Genomic DNA, 8,204 nt, shown 5'->3' on the forward strand with positions numbered 1-8,204 from the left:
TTTTCCTTGTTTGACTCGTCTAATTTTGAGTTCTTATCATCTCTTAAATTCGGCTACTGTTGAAGCCCTAACTTCTTAAAAGTTTTGCCTTACTTATTACTATGAGACCTTTACTTGTTTCTGACTCTCTTTACATGTTACTATATTCTTCTTCACTGTTCTTTCTATGTGACTACTTGACTACTGTGCTTCTAATATTTTCTTGCCACTGAACCCTAGCTTACCCCTACTGCTACTGTATGTTTGTATTGCTTCTTTTGTCAACGTGTTTAACTCTGCATGCTTGTTCTTCTCTTGCTATTTATATGGTGAAGTGCATAATCATGTTCCTTTCTTGATTGATCTTGATTCCTCGATCTTCCGACTATTTGTAAAAGGTTTTTTTACAAGCCCTAATTTTTACTCATCTGTTTAAAATTAATTGATTCCTTTCCTTTACTGTGATGTTTTACCTTGCTGAATCCCTTCCCAAAACTAAGCACTTTGTACTTATACTTGATTATTTACTTCATGCTTTTACTGCCCCCTTATATGGCAATAATTAATCTATCCCCAAACTGATTTCTTTCCTTCATTAAACCTGTTACTACCCGTTAAACAATGATTCCTTAATTAAAGGGAATCACTTGTGTTAATTGATTTTGATTGTGATTATTTCCATGTTTGTGTTTAATTACCTCTTCTTCACTCGTTTTCAAAACTATAAATACCCACCCCCTCTTCTTTCAAAGACACGGACAATTTGAGTTCAAGAACACACACTTACACTCAAAACTTTCTCTCTTTTCTCTAATACTACTTGTGCTACTGCTTTGTCTAGCCGGCTGAAAGCCAAGGCTAGACTGTGGAATTTTGCTTACTTTTTGCACTTTGCTTCTCTACTGGTATGTTTTAGTTAATTTTCAATCATCAACAAAAACATGTTTCTTTAATTGTTCCAACTTCTCTCATTCTTGTCTACTTCTGCTTATGTTTCTACAAACAAGTTACATTACTAGCATGCTGAAATATGTTCCCTTTCCCTTTTAAATTAATGCTCTCCTATGTGTATGAATCCCAAACCCCATATCCCATATATGTGTTTGTGTTCCTTTGGTTCGTTTGTGTCCATACAAGCATTACCTATTGTTGTGCATGACCAAACCAGACCCCTGCTAGGTAATGTGCTTACAAACAATGTATTCCCAAAACCCCTTGACCCTTTTTATGACTATTCATTCTGTGTTTTGATCATTACCCCAACTGATTTTAAACACTTCTACTACTGATTACCTTCAAAAATGGACTTACCAGTCCATTTTAAACAAACTCTTTTTTTTAAACTGTGTGTTCCGCACTTCCACTATATTCTTAGAACTTAGGTTCTGCCCCTCTTGTGTGAGCCTTGCCTTGGGACCCTTGAGCTCCCTCCAAACTTGGACACATAAGGGTTGGCCCTTCCACACTGCACTCATTTCTATCTGGTTATGCAAACCTGGGTGTAAGCACTGCCTGGGGTCTCTTGAGGCCCTTAGGGAACTTTGACACACCCAGGTCTGAGAAAGGCTTTGAAACAACATTGGCATTTGACGTAGTTTATTCCATAACTCAAAGAGGAAGTCAAGAATCAGGTATGGTTGTAACTTCTTATTTTTGCACTTTTCTGATGTAATTCAGCCATGTATGGTCTGTAATAATTTGTAACAAATATTGGGGTTGGATAGTGAAAGGGATGGGGCGATTATGCATGCTTTAGCTATTAGAAGGGTAGATAACATGCCTATATGATCTGTTTAACAAATTCTTCATGTTTTACTTTCACCCTTAAGGTCTGAATGGCTATAATCAGACATCACGCCTACAAGGTTAAAATTAGCTTTGAAATTAGATGTCATACCTATGAGATCCAAATCAATTTTTTTTATAGAAATCATGCCTATAGGAATTTCATTGTGATCAAATGAATCCTGCCTACTTCACTTCATGTTCAATTAGATATCATGCCTATAGGACCAAAATCAACCTTTAATACTTAGATACCATATCTGTAGGAATTAAAATCAGCTATAATAGAGATCATATCTATAGGATCTAAAACCAGTTTAGTTAAAAATTGATTTGACTCGTATAGTTCTGAATCAGTTTAAGTAACCTGCTCTTTTAAATTAATACGGTTAGAAAGCATGCTTATAGGATCCAAATCGCTCGTTACCAATTGTTTACTGTTTTACTACATTCCTAATTAGTAATAGGCATCATGCTCATTACTGCGCCTAAGCAAGCCTTAGGTAATAATGATAAAACTGAACTCGCCTTTGTTTAATTAGCACTGCTACAACCAGCAGGAAGGCCTGATTCGGACTTCTTATTTGAGTTATGTAATATATTGGTCTGCTTCAACAATTAAAACACCCTGCCTTAGTAGTTTAAATTCTGACCCTAACTGTTTAAATTAATATGCATTGTCTGCGCAGGTATATATGAGCCTCTTAATTGTTTATGTGTTTCCCCTTTAAATGTAGTCCTACATGTTTTTGTCTGTTGCATTAGCCTTTTACCTTTAAAACCTAAGGATCAGCCTAAAATCCTCCCTCTTATAGGAATAGTAGTCCTAAATTCCTTCTGAACTAATAGGAATGGGATGGGTAATAGCATGTAATAGAGGTCGAGACCAATCTGCACTTTAATACCTTAGCGGGGTGGGAAGGGTAGATATGGATATGATGACCGGTGTGCTAATACCACGTGTATCCCCTTTTCTGAGGAGCGTCATACCGGGTATCGTATTGATGTGATCCATATTATACACAAAACTAGGACCCCCTACTTTTTATATTCTCAAGTATTTGTAAAATTGTAACTCTTTTTTTTTTAAATTCGCCTTTTAATGATCGTTTTCAAACTCTTATGTGTTTAAACTTAAATCCCCTACTATTTGAGCCTATACTTGTCTATTTGCTAACTGTACAAATTCACAAAACTGTCTGGCCGGGAACCACACTAGTGGATCCTGAGGGGTGCCTAACACCTTCCCCTTAGGATAACTTCAAACCCTTACCCTATCTATGGTTATCAAACAAACTTAGAAATGAACCATATAGGTGTCCTAATGCACCTTAAATCATTAGGTGGTGACTCTTCAAAATGCAAACTCTGTTCCCAAAAGGAATAAGTTGTCCCATACCCAAAAATGTCATAAACCCGATTTTCCGATGTGAAGAGGGAAAAAGGGGGCGCGACACCCCTCAGAAGGAGAAGACACCATTTGAAATTACAGAAGATGGGGTCCTCAGACATCGAGAGCGATTATGTGTCCCTAATGTTGCAGGGCTATGTCGGCAGATTATGGGAGAAACTCAATATTCTCATTATTCTATTCATCCAGGAGCAACTAAGATGTATCATGATATCAGGGATATATATTGGTAGGACGGAATGAGAAAGGATATAGCAGAGTTTATTGCTTAGTGCCCTAAATGTCAGCAGGTCAAGATTGAGCACCAAAAATTTGGTGGATTATTGCAGGCTATGGAGATTCCGATTTGGAAATGGGAAGTAATCAATATGGATTTCATCGTAGGCTTACCGTTTACCTAGTGTAAGTTCGATTCCATATGGGTGATTGTTGATATGCATACAAAGTCAGCCCATTTTCTGCCCGTTAGGACTACATATTCCTCAAAAAATTATGCAAGGATTTATATTAAGGAGATAGTACGACTGCATGGTGTCTCTGTATCTATTATCTCGGATAGAGGAGCTCAATTTATAGCTTACTTTTGGTGGTCCTTACAAAAAGGATTGGGGACTCAAGTAAGTCTTAGTACAGCATTTCATCCCCAGACAGACGAACAAGCTGAGCGTACTATTCAGACACTTAAGGATATGTTACGAGCTTGTGTGATAGACTTCAAAGGTAGCTAGGATGATCATCTGTCGCTTATTTAGTTTGCATATAATAATATCTACCATTTCAGTATTCATATGGCTCCATACAAAGATCTTTATGGACGAAAGTGTAGGTCTCCTATAGGGTGGTTCGATGTTGGGGAGACTACATTAGTAGGACCACAATTGGCACAACAGGAAATCGAGAAAATTAAACTTATACAGGAAAGGCTATTAGCGGCTCAAAGCCGTCAAAAGTCTTATGCGGATAATCAACGGCGAGACTTAGAATTTCAGGTTGACGATTGGGTATTCCTAAAGGTATCACCGATGAAGGGCATTATGAGGTTTGGAAGAAGGGGAAAACTTATCCCTCAGTACATTGGACCATATAGGATCAAACGCAAGGTAGGCCAGGTAGCATATGAGTTAGACTTGCCTTCGGAGATGGAGTTTGTACATCCAGTCTTTCATGTGCCTATGCTCCTTAAATGTATCGGAGATCCTTCTAGAATCGTGTCAGTTGATGTCGTTTAGGTAACAGAGCAGCTATCATATGAAGAAACTTTCATTTCTATATTAGACAGACAGATCCGGAGATTGAGAACAAAAGACGTAGCTTCGGTGAAACTACTTTGGAGAAACAACAATGTGGAAGAAATGACTTGGGAGGCCGAAGAAGACATGAAGTCTAGATATCCTTACTTATTTCCTCCTCCAGAGAAGGGTCCGACTGAGATATCACAACCTTAAGTACATGTATGGATTATTGTGTTAGTTCTTTTCATTGGTCATATGAGGTCTTTATCGTTATTGATGATTGTGGTCCTATGTGGCGTAGAATTATTGAGTTTCTACAAGATTTAGTAGTAGTGTTGTTTCAAAGGTGACTTTGCCAAAGTTATATAGATCTCAGGGAGTTAAACATTTGAGGATGAATGTTTCTAAGGGGGGAAGTATGTTACATCTTGCATTTTCGTACATTAATGTTTCACCTTCAGTTAATCGACGTAGACTCGGGGAAGAGATGTTTTCGTATATTAAGGTTTCGTCTTTAGTTAATCGACGTAGACTCGGAGATGAGACTACCTTGAGGTTAACGTATTTATGCTATTTATAACAAGCGATAAGTAAGTGTCATGAAGGATAAAGGGTACACGAATTAAAGAAAACGAGTTTTGTTGAAGGTGGCTGATTAGGGATAAAATACGGGTCGAGCGATAATACCTGATAATTATGAACTAGTACCATGCAAGGTACCATATTACCAAGGTAGTATGATGTATGAAGTATATTAAAAATATGTAGAATTTTAAGTAATTTGCGATAATTATTAATTATGCAGGTAATTGGTTAATTATCGGGTAACGGAACATTACCTAGTTAATTATTAAAATATAAGATAAGACTAACGCACACCCAAAACGTGGCAGCAAATAAGCTAAGCAAATATATGACTAAAGTTCATAATAGCTTAGGTGGCTATTTAGGAAACAAGACTTTAACGTGTAAAAGACAAGTTTACTTAGTCTCATAGTCATAAGACATAAGTCTCTTAGTAATAGAAATCATATACTTTTCTTTCAAATTCAAAAGCACTTGAAGAATAGAATCTAAATCCAAATCATATATCATTTTAGCATTCTGTTGAGTTGCCAAATACAAGAGTGAGGATTGCCAAATACAAGGCCTTTAGTTAGCCATTCTTATGATTTTCAACAATAACGTGAATTATTGCAACTAAAGGAAATCCAACGAGAATTGTTAGCAACGTAAAATTTTACGGTTTTAAAGGAGTACAGTGCAATCTTTACGGATATTTTCCTACCCCAGGTATGTTAAGGCTATCCCTTCTTTCTTTTTGACATAATCCAAGTCATACAGAAGAAACGAGCAAACGCACAGTTTTTAAATGACTCTATTTATAGAAATACTAGGGGTTTACTCTGTGTTCTTGATTCCCCATGTGACATATTATTATATCTTTTGTTCATGGGTCTCAAAATAAAACGCTTTTGATAAAGTTTATCCGAAAGGGATATTGAGATTATTAACATATTTTTATGCATTTATACATGTACATCGACCCATGACAATATGGAGTTATATACGCGTATGTATGTATATATATATATATATATATGTATGTATATATATATATATATATATATATATGTATATGGTATATGGGAAAAAGTTACGGCGTTATATACGCACCACCACCTGATCAGTTGGTATAGGTTGATGATGTTGCCAACAGTGGCTGAGACGATATGATGGGATGCCCTTAGAGGCTTGATGATATTATGTACACCTATACCTATGCATGACACAACATTTATATGCACGTGCATGACATTATAAATGTTTCAGAATTTATAAAGTTATTCAGATTTACAGATGGATTTCTTTATTTGATGTTTTATCTATGTCTTTTACGTATTCATTTTCATGCCTTACATACTCAGTACATTTTTCGTACTGGCGCCCTATTTCACGGGGCCAGCTTTTCATGCCTGCAGGTGCTTGGAGGCAAGCTGACGGTCCCCCTTCTTAGGATCCTTGATCAGCGAGAGTTGGCGTGCTCCACTTGATCTAGAGCTGCTTTTGATTTTGGTACGATATGCTTGTATGTATATATATGGATATGATGTATCTCACTCCCGTCTTTGTACAGTTGTATTTCCATTAGAGGTCTGTAGATAATTATATATAGCTAGATGGTATGTGGCCTCGTCGGCTTTCAGTTTTAGGTATATAGTTTTCTATAGCGGCCTTGCCGACTCGCCCACTGTAATCCACATGTATATGTATATATGTCTTTTGGACAGGTTTTCCTCATGCATGTTATTATTGTAATTCACCAGATATTATTCATGTTTATATCTTAGTCACATGCTTAAGGGTGTTCGACAGGTAGGACTCCAACACTCGTCGCGACCCATCAGTTTGGGTCGTGACAAGTTGCTACCGCGGTTCGAGGTGTATATTTCCTACTAGCATGAGGAACATATAGCATGTTGTTATTTTCTCCTGGATGTGACCAAATGTAGGGTTATTGATTAATTGAGGATGTAGTTTGCTTGTGACCCAGAGGTGATTACGAGATTCTCGTACTTTTCATTTGATGCCATGATAGATGCGGTGTGTGTCGGCAATAATTGGTAATTCTTGAGAAGTGTGCGTATTTCAGAAGGTGCACTATCTTCTGACTTATGGATGCTTCATTGGTATTGCAGAACCCGTCTGGTTGATCGACCGCTGATATTTAGATTTTTGCAATGTGGAACGAAAGAATTACAGAGGTATTCCTTGTGGGATGATCGTGTGTGAGAGATATGTTAGACATTCGGGCGGTGGAGCTGGGATCAGATATGGTGGTTCGTGTGTTCTATGGATTTGGAGAACGGGAGTTCTCAGGAGCCGATTGTTTCGTAGTTGTGGACTGTGAAAATGTGGCCAAAGCTAGCTAGAGGATGGTATGTGTTATGGTTAGCTAGAGGATAATACGCTCAAATGACACTTAATAAATAGTGTAAGGCAGTCGGTGTCAAATATAATAACCCAACAAGGTTGAGGTCGAATCCCACAGGGAATAGGTATGAAAAGGTTACTTGAATAGTGTGAAACTTGACTTAAGTCGTAACTCTACTGCTTTAGCTTAAAAAGAGAATGATATAATTGTGAATTAACAGGATAACTATTTTGTTGTGAGAATGTAATTAATTTGATTAAGGAAACCAAGGTTGTGTCCCCATCAATGAAATGCAATGCTATCGGTGTTAATATGATATATTTCTAATGGAAGTTCCTTTGATATGCAAATGGTTTCTAAATGACTACCCAATATTTTCTAATAGTTGGGTAGTATTTTTTCTTTATGATTTTCCCAAATATAAATGAGTTGCAATTAAGAATAGCCAATTTATGACAAGTAGAACTCACTTATTCCTAAACGATTCTATTAAACAAGGTTTAAAGCCTTGAGTTCTTGATATTCACTTCTACTAAACCCTAACCCTCTTTTCCAAGATAGAGTAAAATGGAATGAGTCAATGCTTCCAACCACCAACAATAAATAAAGCATAAGAAATGAATAAATATCAACCAACTATTATATATATATATATATATATATATATATATATATATATATATTCAATGTTAAACACTCATTAACATTACACCCATTTAGGATCCACAACCTTAGTATTTAAAACTAACTACTCATACTAGAATACAAAAATAAAGCAATAAATAAAGTTATAAAGCTTACAAAGGTACAAGATTCTCTCTTCAAAAGCTTCCAAAATAATGGTGTATTCAGCCTTCAATGT

The sequence above is a fragment of the Nicotiana sylvestris genome, chromosome 5 (genome assembly GCF_000393655.2).
Source record: "Nicotiana sylvestris chromosome 5, ASM39365v2, whole genome shotgun sequence".
NCBI classification, from domain to species: Eukaryota; Viridiplantae; Streptophyta; class Magnoliopsida; order Solanales; family Solanaceae; genus Nicotiana; species Nicotiana sylvestris.